Source organism: Aedes aegypti, chromosome 2 (assembly GCF_002204515.2).
Source record: "Aedes aegypti strain LVP_AGWG chromosome 2, AaegL5.0 Primary Assembly, whole genome shotgun sequence".
NCBI classification, from domain to species: Eukaryota; Metazoa; Arthropoda; class Insecta; order Diptera; family Culicidae; genus Aedes; species Aedes aegypti.
The window spans coordinates 35,846,374-35,866,663 of NC_035108.1; the positions used below are offsets into that span (position 1 = coordinate 35,846,374).

The 20,290-nt window shown below is 34.7% G+C and overlaps 1 protein-coding gene across 6 annotated transcripts in view; it reads left to right on the forward strand.

Annotated features, from left to right (window-relative positions):
• Nucleotides 1-20,290, forward strand: part of LOC5572892 (sodium-dependent dopamine transporter) — a 116,246-nt gene that overhangs the window by 15,657 nt on the left and 80,299 nt on the right. For 2 of the 6 annotated variants that reach the window (XM_021840518.1, XM_021840519.1), the window contains exon 1: nucleotides 8,243-8,382. The exons of 1 other annotated variant lie outside the window; for it this stretch is intronic. The gene's annotated coding sequence lies outside the window, so the exon portion shown is untranslated. Of the gene's footprint in view, nucleotides 1-8,242; nucleotides 8,440-20,290 lie in introns of those variants that run through there. 3 more of the 6 variants (XM_021840520.1, XM_021840517.1, XM_021840521.1) reach the window with 3 other exon arrangements.

Consider the following 20,290-nt stretch of genomic DNA (forward strand, 5'->3'; position numbering starts at 1 on the left):
TAGTATGTTTTCTATAATGTTAACAAAGCAAAACAACTAAATGCAGAAAAACAAGTACGAAGGTGAGCCTCATCGACTCATGTACCGACATTTTCTAACAAATGTCATTTTAGTGTTAACAAATATATCTAAAATAAAAAATCAGGGGATCTCATTTCGGGGTGAAATTGATCACTTGTCAATGCCATTATTGCTAGTTTTCAAAACAACTCTACATGATAAATTTGAGCTTCCTGAATCCGAATATGCTTGTCAAATTCTTAACAATGCAATATTTATATAAATAACGTATATTTAAATTTCAAGAATTACGCGGAAAACGCCTAAATGTATGCAATTTACTAAGGAATTCAATGATATCTAACAGAAATTTAATTATTTCTACCATATGAGCTAATTGGTACGAGTTTTGGTGATGAAATCTGGTTTGGGGATATATCTCAAGCATCCTCACAAACTTTCAGATTTATACCATGTTCAAATCCTTGCTTAGAAATAGAAGTTCATAGGTGTTTGTCAATACTTCACCGTCCATGATTTTGAAATTTTATATAATTTTCATAGTAATAAACATTCTTTAACGCAAAAAACTTCACAACACACAATTCGACAATAGTTACGACAAACAACGTTCACTTACTGCAGCTTACATTGATATTTGTGCTCCATTACGAATAAATAAAATTGTGTGATACGATGATCAATTTCACCCTCCTGATCAATTACACCCGATTTTACGGTACGTAGTTTCCACTAAGATTCTTAATAAACGACTCATAAAACAGAAAAATGTTGACCAACTTATGGTCCTCTCAATGCTGTTCACAAGAAAATATCAGCATCTAACGAACATTTTCTTCAAAAAAGTATTATGTATTTACGATTGGAACGATTTAGGACATAAAGCCATTCAAGTTCAAAGTCAATTTCGAAGTTCAAAATATTAATGTGTTTCTAATTATATGAAATGCCTTACTAACCGTTCCCTCAAAACAAACGTAATAAGAGAAAGATACCTTTTGGCAATATTGTTTTTTTAATGTTTGAAAACTAGTCAATATGATAATGGTTCAAACTTGGTGAACATTATTTGATTCCAATGTTTATTTTAGTAGGTCCCACTTACTCCGCATATTCATAACTTCGGGGGTTTATTTGGTCTAAAAAATAAATTTGTACTTCCTGATGAAATTCAGTGTTTAGAACAAATATTGCAGTTCACGACTACACAAGACGTATCGCAATTTTCCATGAAAGTTGAAAATAGCGCTGAAATTACAGCTACACATATTAGTAAAAACAACAATATTTTTTATAGTAATACATTCCCTGTCATTAATGCTTTAGATTCCAAGAAATTGAATTCTTCTCCCCCTTCAAAACCTTATCTCATCTCTTATTTTATCTTGATTTTCCATACATAATGATCAAGTTTGATAAGCTAGATCTTAGTTATTTATGGGTCGATCTGAAAGAAATTTTCACAGAACATCAGATATAATTCGAAGTTTGAATTTCAACATTTAGCATTTGAGTGATATTTCCAAGTCTAAAGAAATAGAAAAAATACTAAAGTGTAATTTTCGACGATAAATATTAAACTTTTAATCAGAGCCCTTCTTCAGCAAACTTGTTTATCTCGTCAAAATCTACAAGTTTGCTGAAGATACCAGTAAGCTATTCCTTCAATTTCTCGCATAACTTATGATCTCGCCCTTAAAGCCATTGGTACCATGTGTGTAGCTCATTCTTTCTATGCGAGATTTGTTTAGATATGTCAATTATAAAAATCGTCAAAAAATTCACTATAGTTATACTGTTATTGTTTTTCAACTCGTGATTGGAAACAATACTGAAAAATATTTGTTAAAATTTAAGATATTATTTGAATTTATTTTTCATAGTGCTTCAGAACTATGAAAAATAAATTCAAATCGGCCTTTAAATTACGCAGAATTAACTCCTAAACGGAAGGAGATAGCGAGTTTCTTCACTCACCAAATTGCGCATTTTTCAAAGCTCTAGTGTTTCATAGACTACTTTGATGCGAAATTTGAATTGAAAACTCTAGAGCCAGAAAACCAGTTTTGTTCGGACCACCCTATGTCACCGTAGGAAAAAAGCTCTAAATTGGTCAATTTAAGAGGTACAATCAAACTTTTTTTTGGCAAAGTTGCTCGAAATTGAATGGTCTACAACTTTGCTGAAGCATGTATAATATAATTTCTACAAATAAGAAAGTTAGTTACACAATTTCTATGAAAATGTGGTTCATCCTAATTTTCAATAAAACCAAACAAAGGACTTAACTAATACAAACAACTTTGTAGAAGACCGTTTTTGTCTAATGTTTCATTCTAAAGCTCAAAATGCATCTTTCCGCGTAAAAATGATTCCTGGACCATAGTGCAGTGTCCATCGAACTGTGTCCCGGGGGAACCGATGAACATTTTGCAATGCAACATCTCGAACACAAATATCTCAGGATCTAGATGGTTTAGCAAGATGGTGTCTTCAGCAAAGCTGTTCACTAGATCAAGGACTAACATAAGATAGGCTGCTTGTTTCGGAATTCTGTCACCAGTTGGCGCTAGTGAGCATGTAATTTTTGAAACACAAATATCTCAGGATCCTGATTACCAAGAAAGACAACGTCTTCGACAAAAGCTCAAGGACTAACATATGATAGGCCACCTAACTTGAAATGCTTCCACCAGATGGCGTTTGTGAGCATGCAATATTTTATTCACGGATATCTCAGGATTGCGATTTTTCAGAAGGATGGCGTTTTCGGCAAAGTTGTTCAGTTCAAGGGCTAACATATGGTTATCTATTTAACTCCGAATTCTTTCACCAGATGGCGCTAGTGAGCATGACATTTTTTCGCCCATCACAAGTTTATACTTGACATACTGAACCATTTAGCTGAAAATTCCATCTTGCTATATATATCTATAATATGAATGCTCACTAGCACCACCTATTAGAAGAATTTTAAAACTTTAGGTCCCTTGCATTTAGGTGATGAACAACTTTGCCGATAAACAACTGCTGAAGATGTAATATTTCTTAGTTATGAGGATATCTTAGGATCATTTTTCTAAGCATTCAGGATTTGAAGATATCTGCATTCGTAAAATTGCATGATCATTAGCGACGTTTTGTGGAAGAATTCCGAATCAAACGGCACATCATACGTTTAGTCCATGATCTACTAAATAGCTTTGCTAAAGACACCATCTTGCTAAAAAATCGCAATCCTGATATATCCGCGATCAGAATATTGCATTCTCTAGCGCTATCAGGGGCCCAGATAGCCGTAGCGGTAAACGCGCAGCTATTCAGCATGACCATGCTGAGGGTCGTGGGTTCGAATCCCGTGCGTCGAGGATCTTCTCGTAAAGGAAATTTTCTCGATTCCCAGGGCATAAGAGTATCTTCGTACCTGCCACACGATATACACATGCAAAAATGGTCAATCGGCAAAGAAAGCTCTCAGTTAATAACTGTGGAAGTGCTCATAAGAACACTAATCTGAGAAGCAGGCTTTGTCCCAGTTGGGACGTAATGCCAGAAAGAAGAATCGCTATCAGGTGGTAGAGTTTCAATTTAGGTGGCCTACCACATGCTAGACCTTGACCGATTCAACACTTTTGTCGAAGACATCAACTTTATAGATACCGTAATCTGGGGTAACATTGATCATTTTTTTGAATATTTCTTAAATATTTGAACTGAAAAGGCATTATTTAGCTGATATGGGGTAACATCGATCACCCATGAATACACCGTTCGGTAATATTGAAAATATTATTACTTACTAAAATCATGGTCCCTGAAGCCGATTATGAGGGCCAAACTTTTACAAGTCATTTACTTTAGGAGTTATTTTTAAATTAAAAACATCTTGGATTGTGGAATACGCCTAAAGGTAGGCAATTTCCTAAGGACATTCTTCACGATTTATTTTAATTCGTGAATTATGCTTTATTGAACATATTTATGAAAGTTCCCAAGAAACATTTGCCTATTTTATATTCATTTATTAAGCAATTTTTCACAACTACATACTGAATAGTTGCTTTATTATATTACTTTGCAGCTGCTACGCACACATTGTTCAAGCAAATCTGGCGAAATTATTAAGCTTCTTATCATTTAGTGACTGTAATCATATATTGTAATGATGTTTATTCAGGTTTCACTTAGCTTAATAAGGATTGATGATTTAACAACGTTAGTTTAACAAACTACACTATTGTAGTTTAATTCAGCATCATGTTTAACAACATTTTAATTATTTCCAAGTGAAGCCTTTGTTCAGGCGTCGTTCACACAAATTTGGAGAAGTCATAAAGCGTGTCGTTGTATATTGATTTATTCTCAACTTCAAAATCGCTTTATAAGCATTCATCTCAGCTTTTATTCAACTGCCACAAAATTAATTGAAAACAAATAAATGACTAAAAATAACTAACACTGTATACATCAAATGCAGTGTATACCTTTTACCATGAATTAATAGCCACACTTTTAATAATTACCTGAATACTGGATTCAAACTCGAGACCTTCCCATCGTCAGCGGTATACCTTGCCATCTGCGCCATCCTTGAATTCATTTATCAGCCTTCCAGTGCCCAATATAAACCTCTTGTAGCTGATTATTGATCATGCTTGAGCTTCTATTCAACAATAACTAATCAACACGTGCTATGCTGATCAACAACTGAATAAGCGCATTACTTCAGCTGCTGTTCAGTACTGATGCGAGCTGAACTCAGTCGGCTATTTATAGCGCACAGTGAGAAAATTTATGTCAATGCTGGTCAAAAATAAAATTTATTCACAAAGTAAAAACAGTCTGAAATGATTAATCGAATTCCATAATAAGTTTTAACTTGTTAAAACTTTAATTAAATTGTTTATCTAACTGTACTAAAATTCATTTATTAAATGTATAATATTTCTACTAGGTTAATATTTTAATTATTTGTCGTACTTTTTCCATCTATTAAACATTATACAAATATAAAATATATTTCAATCAATAATCCTATGTCAGAAGACTGATTCAAAATAAATTTTAAACATAATTGAATATTGTATTGAGAAAGCATCAGTTATTATTGTATCCAACTTGTTTTTATATATTAGTAAATTAGTGGCGAATTCGCCAAGGGCGAGAAGCCACTCAAATAAAGATAAATAATAATAATATTAGTAAGTTGAACATTGCAATACATTAGGAATACAACGCAATTTTTAGATATTTTGTCCATTTTTCAAAAATTTGGCTATGGTGTGACCTCTTTTGTAAGGCTTCTTTGTTGCTGAACAATGTGTTTAGTAATCGTTATTTTGGACTTCTTTGGATGACCTGCTCGGATGATATATCTATGTTGTATTAGGATTTTATAAAATACCTATTCAGCTTTCAATCATGTTCATGTTAAACATGGAATCAGCTGAAGTGCGAAGCAACCAAAACGTTAGTTCGTCTCCTGTACATCTGTTTACACAATTTTGACAACGGAATTGTTTTCGGCGATGTCAGTTTTAGTAACCACCGAATTTCTCTTGCTCATTTCTTTTTTAGAACTCATGTGAAACATGATTCTTTAATGGTGTCATTCATAATCATGAAAATCATTGTTTACAAAAGTTGAAAAATTTACGCATGAACACAGCTTAACTATCGCAAAAACCTAATTGTCTATTAGCTCATGAATAGAAGATATAGAATCACCATTCATCCATTGAAAATATTTCATCAATAAATGTTGATTCAAGCTTTTTACGAAGAGGATCATTGCGATCAATTTTACCCCGCTGATCAATGTTACCCCGGATTACGGTAATTGGGATCCTGAGATATCTGTGTTCTAAAAATGTCATGTTCACTAGTGCCATCTGGTTGTAGAATTCCTAATCAAATAGATCATCACATGTTAGTCCTAGAGCTACTGAACAACTTTGCCGAAAACACCATCGTTCTAAAAATCGGGATCCTGAGATGTGAGAATGATATAAGAATTCCCAAACATGCTGTCTATCATACTAACTTGACCTACTGAACAACTTTGCCGAAGACAAAAATCTAGATCCTTCGATAATCGGTTCCCCCGGGACACAATCCGATAGCCACTGGAAGGTGAGGATGTTTTCAAAGTTTTATTTTTCCACTGACCAGTTGGTACCGTTGAACTGAAGAAATTTGTCGAATACATCAATATTCTATCTTGCCTAGCATTAGATTTACAATCAAATTGCTCCGCGTGTACACGACACGACCGTACGTGTGACGTACACGTGAAAAAACTAAGGTTAAAAACCTCTAATCTACAAGCAAAAAGAAGAGTTGATCTTGAAATGTTTTTCAACTCTTTGCAAAGTGCGTGTACTCAGTACACTAGGACGACTGACACAAAAAAAAAGATCACAGTCGTGTACTTATGAAATCCTTAAACATCCTTAAATTCTGGCTCATGGAGGTAACTGTTTAAAAAATGATAAAAAAAAATCGTAAAGTAATTCCACACAAAGCAATAGGTTTGATGAAAGAACTTGAGTATTTGTTCGCAAAAAGAGTTTCAAATTCCTGGATAAATTCTTTCAGAAATCACTACAGAACTCCCGAGATAAACTCCTGAGCAATCCCAAATGGTTTGTAGGAGCAACTTTGCGAAGAACTCCTTACAGCATGCATGAAGTAATTCTGGATTTATTACTGAAAGAAACATTTAAGCTGGAAGGATATTTCTTTAGGTTTATTAGGATCACCATTAAACAAATCTTCAGATTATATTTTAACCGTTAGCTCGATCCGTTTCCTAGTTATTTCGAGAAGTTCTGTTAGATCGCGTTTTGGACTCCTTTTTACCACTGTTAGATTGTTGATAGTTCATGCCCTCTATAGTGTTACCACAGATAAGCTTTACATTCCATGCTTAAGTTTAGAATAATCAAAAAAAGCCATTTTGAAAAAGGAGAAAAATGTCTTCAAGATGATTCACCACCCTGATAGAAATTCTGGCTACGTCCTTGGTCATTGTACCTAGTTCATGTGCTAAAAAGTCAATTCGCTAAATATCTCCATCTAGGTTCAAAAGTGTAGTCAGGCAAAAAAATTGCATTGTACAGTCCCAATCAATAATGATATTGCGTATGCCCAATATGGCATACCTTCTTATAGCTAATAATGAATTAATTTTTCGAACAAGTCTACTCTTCCTACCTCAAAGCGTTCACACTTTTGTGAGAAATCGAGCTAGTTCCTGCGCTTGAAGGTGATAGAAACCAGTGAACCCGCCTTACACTGTAACCCACACTTCTCACATCCTAAACTCATTGACTCACCCATAAGATGCTCAAATGCCCCACAAACGGAGAAAAGCATCCACCAAATCTGAAGGAAACATGAAAAAGCTACTTGGCTACTTGGCTGTTTCCCTTGGAGGTGGTCGATCATTGGATATGCGACGCGCACTTAATACCCGTCATCATCCTTATGCCACCGTCGCACACAGGAGTGATTTGGGTGAATTATGGCGATAATTATATTCCGCCCTCAATGATCTTTTCATGCTCTTATATTGACTAAACCTGGTTGTGGCTTAAAAAAGGTATTCTAGAAATACTGTTGTGATTAGAATACCTAAAGTTTTCGTCGAAATCAAATACTGCTTGTGATTTTTTTTATGGAAATGTGGACTTTTTAACTAAAAACCACGGTAGTGTTTTTGACTGGAAAATGCCTGATAAACACAATGGAACAAATCAAGAAAATGTTTTCGCGATGAAAAATTGGTTTGAAGTTTAAAAATGGAAATTCAACACTGTCGAAGGTCGTTTTATCCATGTCCGATAGTTTCGAAGATATAATTTGATGATTATAAGCATAATCTAGGGTTGCAAATTTGAATCACGGGAGAGTTTTCCCATGGGCTAAGGGGTCGCCCGATAGGCATACAAATTGGGCTTTTTGCTCAACATGATGAACATTTGACCAAAATTTGGTTGAAATCGGTGATGGTCGATTACACGTGTTGTAGACACTATGTTAAAAAATATTACTGAGTTTATAATCTCATTTTTTTCAATTTGAAATCATAATAACGAATTTGTTCCGGTTACTCCTCTGTGCGTCGTATCGTATAATAGTGGCGTTACGATAATGCGAGTGGAGTGGAAGTTCGGTGGAGCTTTACGCCTCGCCAGGCCACTAGTTGAAATTCTGTTCTCGCGCGAATCGGTCGTTGGTTCCTCAACGCGCACAAGTTTAGTGGTCCCTACTCTGGTTAAGTTTGTGGGTCTGCGATCGAGTTCGCGCGCGCATTTCAACACACGTTGCGTTCGACGCTGGGTGGTGATTTCGGAAAAGGTTACAAATTTTAAACGGTGGCCTGGTGGTTTGTGGTTTGGTAGAAAAAAATTAACTGTAATTCACAATCTATTGCTCACGGGTGGTTTATCGACTACCGGCGTTTATAGTGCTTTAGTGACGCGTGTTTGAGGTGTAAAATCGGCCGATAAAGTGAGCCAAGCGTAGATGTTGAGTTGGGACATTGGAATGTGAATTGGGATAACTTATACTTATGTTACGTGAAGTTGCTTGTTAGCAGAGATTGTTCTTCTTTTTGACATTACGTACTCAATGGGACAGAGCCTGCTTCTCAGCTCAGTGTTCTATGAGCATTTCCACAGTTATTAACTGAGAGCTTTCTTTGCCAAAGTTGCCAGTTTCGAATTCGTAATGGGACCTTGATTGTTGTCCTGCTAGGACCAAATTTCCTTTTTCATCTTAGTAAATATTATTATCGTACTGCGCTTTTTCTAAATTGATCAATGGTTTTAATTTTACGACTTTTATTTTTCTTTTGACACGATGCGCTTAAATGCCCGACGGCACTAACCGTACGCTCACCACTTCCAACATATAAAAAATTAAAACAGAATATAGTTTCCCAAACTGTGGGTCGTGAGCTTCTATCTGGAGGGTCGTGTAAAAAATCAAAGTCAGTATTTTATAATTTTTTAAGGTTTCATCGAATTGTGTAAATGATTTGAAATATATTTTATTTATTTATTTAAATATTTTTTACAGTGATCATGCAAAAAATCAAGTGATACTTATGATCAAGATATTTGAGTTTAGCATTTAAAATTCGCTCAGAAATATATAAAATTGGAATTCTTAACAATTGAATCCTTAAATAGCCGTGAAAGTAAATATTTTGCTTAAAACATATCTTGCTCCTAAAATTGGGATATGGCGTATTACTTCATTGTTTACTTCCCATCAGAGCTGTTTTGATAGATTTTTAGATTTGAATGCTCAATTTATGTGTGAATCTTTAGAAAATACAGTAAATTTCACCAAGAATAACATTTTTTTCAAAGAACTTCACAATGAAAGCTATTCAACGATTCCTAATCATAAACAGAAAAAATATCAACTCATAAACACTTTACTAAATATTATTGCTAACTACCGAAAAACAATGTATTTGATGTTTTAACAATAATTGGGTCCTAAAATTTTAAATGAAATTTTGTTTTTACTTAATATCATGAAAGAGCATGTTACTGCAATTACTATAGCAATTTTTCCCGCTCAAATAACGGCTATAAAATGTTTAAATTTTAATTTAAAAATTTGGTCCATATATGAACCTTAACACTTTTGATCATGTTTGACGTTCGCTTAGTCGACAAAATTACCACAGGGGTTAGAGTTTTAACACGGGGGTTGTTCCTATCTGACAATTTGGAAGGGACACGGAAAACAAAATACACCCAAAATTTGAGTTTAAGCCAAAGGGTGTGACAAAATCTAAAAAAATGTTTTTTGGACTTAAACCAACGGAAAACATTAGAAAATTGAGTAAACATGTGTTTTTGGCCTAAACTTAAGCGTTTGGCACTAAAATTGGGACAGGGCTTTAGGACCCTATTGTTACAAATAATAGTTTTCTAGTTAATGAAACTAAAAACATATATCTATGATCCATGATCTCGCAAGAGATTTTTCTCATGGTTGTTCTGTGATGGTGCAAATTAATATTACGAGGTTAACAGTAATAATTAAACGAGTATCAATGATATTTAAAAATATCGTAAATGGTGTAATTTATGTGTACTTGTTGCATGTCTTTTACACCTTGTGATCTTTCGACAAAGTAACGAATGACTTCGAAAGCTTTGATGCAAAACTCATTTCTTAACATTTTTTCACTGGTAGGTCACGAAGAATACGCATGACGGCTGGGTGGGAGTTTGGGAACCTGTGAAACAGAGTATTCGAAAAAGTGAATATACATAAAACAAATATATTTAAATAGGGGAACCTAGTCCAGTTTGGAGCCTGTTCTAATTCGGACCATAAACCATTTCGCTTTAATATTTTCGCTATTGTAAGATCATGTGTACCGTTTTTCGGCGAACTGTCAGGCTTGGATCTAACACAATAAATTTGACGCCTTTCAGTTAATTCGTTTGATTTGTACATTAATTTGTTGTTTAGAAGTGCTCTAGTCTGCTTTCGCTTAGCATCATTTGCAAGCTTCTGCAAGAAACAAAAGTTCTCTAATTTTTCTGTGTTACAGGTCGGACTCGATTATCCGGGATTCGATCATCCGGAATTTTAGACTCGATTATCTGGAATTTGTTTTTTGATGTTCTTGTTTTTCAATTTTTATGCATAAAACTGAGATAAATTAATATTAAAGATGAATAGTTTTGCAGTTTTGAATGTACAGTATCGGACATATAAAATGCACCAAAGCCCGTTTTCCCATACAAAATGGTCAACTTCAATTTTTGATAACTATTGAAAATGTTGTGTGAAAACTATTGATTCAAAAGTTACAGATAGGTTGAATTTTGACATAAAAATGCACCAAGTGATGTAGCAGAAAAACTACGCTTCGTAGCATCTAGGTGTCTTCAGCGCATTTGTTCATTGAGTGATAAAGACCAAATGCGCTGAAGACACCGAAAGGATACGACGCATAGTTTTTCTGATACATCACTTTTCGCCTTGGTGCATTTTTTATGTCAAAATCTGTACCTAACCTAACCTATCTGTAACTTTTGAACCAATAGTTTTCACACAATTTTTTCAATAGTTATTAAAAATTGAGGTTATTTTTAGTTCGTCAAAGAAAAAATGAGAAGAATCGATTGAAAAAACGGCGGAGATATAGCTCTCAGAAGTAGACCATTTTGTATGGGAAAACGGCTTTGGTGCATTTTATATGTCCTATACTGTATTTAAGAAAAGGGGCGGTTTGAAAAAGTGTTTTTTTTGTGTATACTGGTCAAAATTTTCTTTTTCTTGAAAAGACCCCTACTGTTCCTAGAAACAATTTCTGGCTACGCCACCACATCATATAAATGAAACAACGAAAAAAAAAATAATATGTAAGTTCTTTTATCGAAGATTTTATTTTTTTCTTAGTGATTCGATTATCCGGAGGATTCGATTATCCTGAGTGAAAAAAAAATCGATACTCCGGATACTCGAGTCCGACTTGTATTTAATAATCGAATCCCCCAAGCCTAAACTTTTGTTTGACCATATGGTTTTGATTTGTCTATGCACTGTTTGTGCTCAACTAGTTTGAATATCGCAAAATGTGTGTTGGTCCAAACCGGACCTTTTTATATGGTCCATTAGGGACCTCTTGATTTTCAACGAGCACTCAGTCTATTCTAAGAGCTGATCGATGATGTCTTTGTTTCTGGTGTGGTCAAGAAAAAGTCTTCCAAAAATATCTTAAAAATAAAGGAATGCATGAACCGGCTACTTGAAAAGTTTCTCCAGCCTAATTTGGATACAGCCTACTAAAATAGTTTGACAATACGATACAAAAAAAAACGTTCAAGAGTGCTGAGGACAATACAGTTAACTTTACCTTACTCGATATAATGTGTTTTGAGCTTGAAAATTTGATGTTTGGCTTCGTTTTATAATCACTTTAATATAGCGTACTTTAAGCCTCAAATGTCTAACTTGATATCCTGAGACTCGATGCTGTCTCTTTCAGTTTACCGTACAAGTACCTAATCAACCCGACATTTTTATCCAAAGTTTTAATGTGTTTGAAATTTTACTGTATTCAAAGTTGGCTTTTATGAATGTTTTTGGTCAATATAACGAAAAGCTAAAAAAAATGTGTTCTTTATCTCGATATCTTTCATATACAATAAGCCATTTCATGAGACGTTTCGAATTATATTTTTTCCGTTTGTTTACCAGATTTGAAACTTGCTGGCGGGTCCATTTATTTACATTTTTTCTAGTGTCACATTTGGAAGAAGCTTATTTATCAATGGACCAATGCACGAGTTCATTATTTGACGTTTGAGCGGTGCCGTGTTATTTATGTCGCCATGGCAACGAGTGAATTCGGCACCGCTCAAACGTCAAATTAGTGAACTCGTGCATCGGTCCATAGCCGCTGGTGTTCATGCAACAAATCTTCGCATGTGAAAGTAAATCAGTCGTTAGGAAACAATTCATTTCATCTACCGTCGATGGGGGTGACAATGGGTCTAGGGGGTGAGATTGGGTCAAAACGGAAAAATATGTTTTGTGAAATATTTCAGCTAATAACGCTGATATCATTAAAATTAATAATTCATATGATAGGGAACATATTATTGCACATAAATAATAACAATATACATTTTTAGAAATAGTAGTTTTTGTTTACTACATCAATAAACTTGCATGTTGAAACTAGATAAAATTTACAACATAAAATTTCTCCTGTACAAAGTATCACGCATGTACTCTAGCCTGTATCGTTGTATTAGTAGAATGTTGAAAGTCTTTTCATTACACATCATAGGTATTTTCCGGAATCTGTTTAATTTTCCCACAAAAAAATCATTTTTTTCGGTACGATGTCTAAAACATTGAAAATGGGGGTGAGATTGGGTCAAGCAAGAACGATAGCAAATGAAATTCCAAGTCCACTTTTTTGACATTTTACGGTGCCGGGTGCTCTCTTTTTTCATTAAGATGTGTTATTCTTTCTATATACAGCATCTCTGAAACATCAAACAAGTCTACTTGAGTATTCCGTGCATTGAATAACAATATAACGCATTTTGACAACTTCTCAAACCAGCAACTGTGTTTCGTGCGCAGCAACATCGTAAATTTTTATCAAAAGGGTGTTTTTTTCCTAAATTTGATTATTTATCAGTGTTTTCATATTATAAAAACATCTCACGGAAGTACAAATGAGTTGGATCGCTGAAATACTGGGATTATGACGTCAACTTCTGCCTGAAATTTATTGATCGTGGAATGTCGCACCGAAATTTAACTATTTGCGAAGGTTTAAAATAATCACTGTTTCAGAACACCTTTGGGGAAACTGAATGGGCTTTATAGCAATGGGGATGAGACTTTGAAGACAATTTGAGGGAAAAACCAAGAAAATTTATATAAACTTGACGATAAATGTTGGGTTTACATATTTTTTCTCATAGCTCTTCAATTTTCTGTATAATCTTTCTCTTAAGTGGGTTTATCATACTTGTGAAACATCTTAGATATTTGTTTGTCTTGTTTGCATCGTTTTTCATCAATATTTTTCAGTTGTGAATGGTTTTGAAATCATATTCTCAAAAACAAGTTATTTTAATTACAGTGACCCAATGTCACCCCCTCTATGGGGTGAGATTGGGTCATTTTTCATTCACTTGTGGTGCCGCTGTGAATAAATATTTGTCTTCAATTTTTTGAACAGTTGTTAATGTACCATCAAAGTACATACACGCCAAATTTGAAGTTTATTGGAGTTAAATTGCGATAGTTATTCAAAAAATAATTCGCACATATCCCTTTTTGACCCATTGTCACCCCCAACGACGGTACTGGTAACACGAAACATGGAAACCTACACTGATAGAAATCCACATGTTTGATCCGTGTGTTTAAAATTATGGATTGATTCATGAACGTCTATATCGATTTTCTTACAAACTACGTGTGTGTTACACATTTAATTTTTTAGTTTAGTTTCATGGACTGATTCATCAACCGACAATGTTGTCTGAATTCAATGCCAATGTTGTTGAATCCCATAGTTTTCCACATAAGTTCCTGAAGCTTTCCATTTCAAATTCGTATGCGTCATTTAACCATGTTCAAGTTGGTTGATTTGAAAACGATGAGCTTGTTGTCGATTTCCGTGTTCCAAATTTCTAAATTGTTAGTGATAGTGTCGAGCGACAGTCATCGTCATGTTCCAAAGAGAAGAAACAAATTCTGAAGCTGAAAGTGCTAGAGGAGAATTTGCGGATTCGTTTTTCTTTTTATTAGAGAAGATGTCCGAGTGAATAAAATGCATTACTTCCTACTTTTACTATGAATAAAATGCATTGCTTCCAGCATTGTATATAATGTATGGTGTTAGATAAAAATCGGATTCCACTAACAGATTTTCCTAGCTTTCAGCTTCGAATAAATGAAATATGCTAATACCGGGCTTCCCAAATTATGGATTTGAAGCGCCCCGCTTGTGACTGCCTCTCTTGTATGATAAAAAAAAACATTTAAGTGAGCTTTCAGTCTCATGGCATTCATGCTCTATCACGCATGACCATCTAAAGCCACTACATTTCGAATTCAATAAGCAAATCAGTTGGTTTTCATGATTTAATATTTAGACATTCATGTTTGTTTCACATGACAACCTAATGTTGATACACATGTTATTATACCGTGAAGTCAATGACGAAATCCATATAGCCCCCATACTCAAGTCATTTGGTTTTCCTCGTTGCGCTATTCTATAAGTAAAACACATGATCTTGACGTGTAGTTTTTTCTCAGTGTGGTATAATAATACCCAAAAAGAGACGGGAACGACATCACCAACAAAAATGTGATCAGCGCCATTCACATGTCATGCTAGGTTTTTGAACAATAACAATGAGCGGCCCGCCGGAAAACGTTTAAAATCGAGTATGAAACAGTTGACTGTACTTAATTTTGAACCAGTTTTGGATTTCACCCTCGTTTTTTTTTTAAGAAATTCTCATTTTGCTTTAGCTTATTCTGATTCGAATTAAATTGAATTTTTCACGCATTGAGTTTATTTTTTATGCTTTAGCTTACATAAGAAGTTTAAGAAGCTTTGATACCAAACAAATCGTAGTTATATTTTATAACCTGAGAGAGACTTGCAACCCAGATTCCGCTGTCACAAAACGTCAAATGCAGCCCGCCGTTTTTATGGCTGAAAAAGTGACAAGTATTGAATTCGAAATAAAGATGCTGATAAATCTAAACACAAGACTAGTTATTTATAATGTATGCTCCATTTAATGGCATGAAATTTTACTGAAAAGGCCGTTTATGCTTCGGTGCGAAGCAAACTCAATAGTTTTTTTTTGCTGAGATGTTCATGTGAAAGTTTGAACGGCTTGCGCAAGATTGATGTAAACACTGAGTGGAGTAAGAAAAAACTCAGCCATCGAAGAAAAAGAAGACCATCTCCGCGAGTCTCATCTCAGTTTATGACTACCATAGCAAAAAAAATAACACTTAGGGTGGTCCGAATTAGAATATGGGGCGTCTGAATTGGAGCAGGTTTGGTCCAATTCTGACTTGACCAAACTTGACCTCGGGGCTATATCACATATGCAATTGCTTGGCATCAAATGCGAATGTTGTTTGAAACACGACTGCATTGATGACATTTGATAGCTGTTTTCTACAATCATCATCCATCATTGAAAAAGCAAAGCTACTATGTTCCATTTTCTAACATGTCAGCAATTGCGCCATTTAGCAGCAGCTCTAAATGCAGGGGAATGAGGAATGTCGTGTTTCCGACGATTTTTACAATTTATCTGTAATTCGGATACAAAAATGATGTACTACAATAATGTTCAGAAATGACAAAGGAATGATACTACGGTTGAACTTTTATGATTGAGCATGAGGTTAAGAATCTCGTAGAACAAAAACTGTAGAGAAATGTATGTTTTACAGGTACTTTAATGAACAGAAATCAATTTTATGAGGTCAAAACCATCTCTAATCGGCATACAGTGTTCTCAAAAGTTGTAAAGTACTTATGATACGTTCAATTAGTGGTATTTATTTTGATTTTAGTTTTTCCAAATTCTCGTAAGAATTTTTTGAAAGTAAAAAATAGCCAAAAAACACAAATTTAACTTGAGGCACTTCCTAATCTTCTCCAAATTGGATGAAAATTTGTCTGGTAGTTTGTTTAAGTATTGCAACTAGGACTAGGGGGTGACTGGTTGAATCCCAGAAATTTTTATTTTTGTGAAACTGTCTAATGTCCTGCTAGGAGATATCACAAAACTTTTCATTCAAGTGGATCTTACGTACTACAAACTAAAATTTTGAATAGCATGTTTCGCAGGGTGTTTTAAATATTTAAAATCATTAGCGTTTCGACATGTTCTACAAAGTTTCATCTTTTGTTGTGTTCTTCATTTAGACACTGAAAAAATTTCACTCAAGGTGATATACACTGAGAAAAAAATAACTTTTTTATTTATAGTGAAAATTGAAAAATGTCTAAGGAAGTATTTTAGACGACATCATTTCATGGAAGTCGAAGACGGAAAAGCTCTATCTCTTACGCTGACGAAGTTAGGGGTAAAAATGATGAGCACACCCTTAAAACTCATATTATCTTATTATCTTCATAACTTCTAAATTTGAATTTTTACGTTTTTACAATGTTCTACAATGTTTAAGGTGCTGTGAAAATACACATTTTTGTCTTTTCTTGTGCAACCTTTTCAGAAAAAGAATATCTTCTCACATTTACAGCTTTTACTCTCGAATTAATTGTTATGCCGAATAGATCCCCTCGATGGAAATAGAACTCATTTGGCAAGCCACATCTGAATAAGGAATATGTACGCTACCGTGCAAAAGTTTGGGTTCACCCTCTTTAATGCGCCATAAAATTTCAATTGGATGTGTAATCACAGAGATATGGGCAAAACACTTTTGTATGTTTTTAAGGGGGTAAACCCAAAGTTTTGCATGGGAGTGTTCATTATTAATGGTAATGTTGGTATAAAAAGAGCTACACAAGGCTATCCTTTGAATAAATGGTGCGCAGATTTGTTAACCTACATGGAATTTTGATTTCAATACAAGTTTCAGTTTAAAATGTCCAAGACACTTCAACCGTGACAGGTTAGCAGAATCGACATGTTAATCGCCCACAAGTGCCGCTTGCTGAAGTCAATGCGCGCCAATATCTTCATGGTCATGTTCTCGATGAAACCTGTTTCGCTAACTAGAATCCTACCAACTGTCTGACTATGTTGGGAGAACGGCACCAGAAATTCTACAAGAATATTTCTTCCAAAGCTTACGGTTATGGTTATGGCAGTGAAGAATTCACAACGATTAATCAATTCGCAGCAACAAAAGGAAACTGCATTTGAAACGTATATTCCGTCTCGTCAAACGATGATTTTTCAAGGTCTTCCGGCGACAGAAACGACTTTGTTTCTTATCTTACTTTTTGGCAGACATCAGCTCAGCCTTTACAAACCGGTACTACGCCCAGTTAATCGTGTTCTGTCTGAAGCGGATCAATAAATCACTGTTCAGGTGAAGAAAAATCGCCGGTTGGACCGGTAACCATTAAAAGGCATTAATCCATGACCAGTGCCAAAAATGATTCGCGCGAGAAAACGTTTGGCCAAGGTTAAGGTTCAACTGATTCTCTCCGGTGCTGCATCGCTGCAGGGGACTGCCGACCGATCGAACATAATTGACTTGGCACATCAGTGCAGTCTAAGGTGACCCATTTTATTTGAAAAATATCAAGCTGTGAAAATCTTAACAAACATCCTAACTTACACCCCTCAAATGTGTACGTCCAAATGGGCACTCAAACTAAATAAGCCTGTAATTCGCAGACGAAACAGACCTATCTGTCACTAGATAAACAAAATATTAGAATTGACGGAATTTGTTCGTCTTACTTGTTATTTTTAGTATTTTTATTTTCTTACTCACATATGTGATTGATTTTCTCCATACAAACTCGTTAAGGCCACTTTATTGATTCCGCTCAAGTATTCACAGTATTTTTGGAGATCCAATCGAACAAATTTGGGGGTTGAAACTTAAGATTTTTGTAGCTTGATCACCATGGGTTACCCTAGTGCACAACGATCTATGCAGCTGAGCTGAATCTTTCACGATTCGTCGTCGTCACACTGTTGACCGCAATTGTGGTACTTGAGTTGGACCGGCGACAGTTAGACGGACAGTTCATGTTCGACCCCAAGGTTGGGGTACCTCTACTTGCAATTACATTTTGCCGATCGCAAAGATCGTTAAAAACCAATCAGCGAATGTGGTCATAGCTGAATTCTCGCATACTTGACAACGGTCTGTTCAATGCTGAGAGATCTTTCGGTGTGGATAACTAATTACAAGTTGATTCCTTTTAACTGATACTCGCGACATTGGAGACTGTATCTGAGGCTGCTGTAGTTTAACTTCACACCTTGAGTGCTTGAAGCTAGCGGAAACGTGCAAATAGTATGAGATTTCCGAAGCCGGTTAGTTGCTGTGGTGGGCGAGACTTGTGGAACCAAATGAGTGGATTCGTACACATTTGCATTCGCTGATTGATTAATAAGTGTGTCTCGCTTGAAAGGAGTTACTATATTTAGTGCCTTAATGAAGCTGCAGGAGTATTATTGTTGGATTAGTTCTCGCACAGGAATGATCTATTGTCGTTTTATTTATTCAATTGAAAAATTATTACTAACACTGTCATGGACGTAGTCAGAGAAAAGGGGTGAGCAGATGTTAACAAATTTCTGATTTTTTAATTTACTTTGTCATGATAACCATCTTGGAGAATGCTTGCAGTTTCCTAAAAATGCTGGTACCTGCCAAAAATCGTGGATATTATCTTAAGGTTTCGTTTAGAATTTGCTACAGATGTCATTAAGAATTCGACATGAATATCCCAATATTTTTGACAAATACTTGACTAGTAATCTGATAATAAATTTTTTGAGAAATTATTCGATTGGTTCATCCATAGATCCTTTCAGAAAACCGTAACAAATGATTCCGAAATTGTATCAGGATTCAAGCCTTCCGATTAATACCCGTCCATTATAATGAGAAAGTTTTGTTCATAAGCTACTCCAGAAATATATTTAAAAGAAAATGCTATACTTCCTCAAAATATTCGCCTAAGAACTCCAGTAATCACGTTGTCAACAAATTTCTCTAGAGATTCTTTCAGAATCAAAATCCAGCGTTTTTCCAGGGATTGTTTCAAAGGTAGCCCAAAATTCCTCAATTCACTTTAAAAATATATCAAAGAATACTGCCACGGGCCAAAATTTTCTTTAATAATGCTTATAAAAATAATAATACAGTATGACCCATAAAAAATGCGAAAATCGTCATATCATGTTTTATGGCAGTTTTCACATGGAAATAGAAACGAAATACAACTATTATTTAAAATTTGTATTTTTTAATGTGTCAAGATTCTGTTTCTCACTCTACATTATTTTAATCTGTTACTTTCTCCTACCTAACTAGAGAGGAATTGTAAGCATACCTTCCAATTTTATCATTCAGACATCAAGTTCAATATTTTTGTGTTGAAACATTTTAAAGCGTCAACGATAAGTTTAAATTGTTAACATGTATAAGAATAAAAGTCTCATTCTGGAGAGCCGTGGTTGGACCTTCATATAAGTTTAAAAAATGGCTCTGTTTTGCTGAAAACGTATGAGCTAGCATTCATTTAAGAATTCCTCTGATTACATCAGGAGTTCGATCAAAAAATTTGATTCTTTTAAGATTTTTGGTAGAAATACATTTAGGAATGATTCTTAGGGTTAACATAATAATTGCATAATTGAGCCAATTATTATAATTGAGCAATTGAGCCGGAAATTCTTTAGAACCATTTCATAAAAAAAAACTCAAGCAACGAATTAACCTAGGACGTCTCCACATATTCCTTAAGAAATTTATGCTAAGGCAACTTCAGATAGTATTCATTATTTTAGTAGAAAAGCTTACCGTTCAATATAATGACAGAAATTTCTCAGAAATTTGTCTCTAAATAAAAAAAGGAATACACATGCATGTTACTACATTCTTGCATTACATATAGAAGTTGTATATAGTGTTACTTGGAGGAATTTTTCTCTGATTTTTTTCCTGGTTAATTTTCTAAAATATTTATTTTGAGACTTTTATCTTTTATAACTCCTAAAACTCC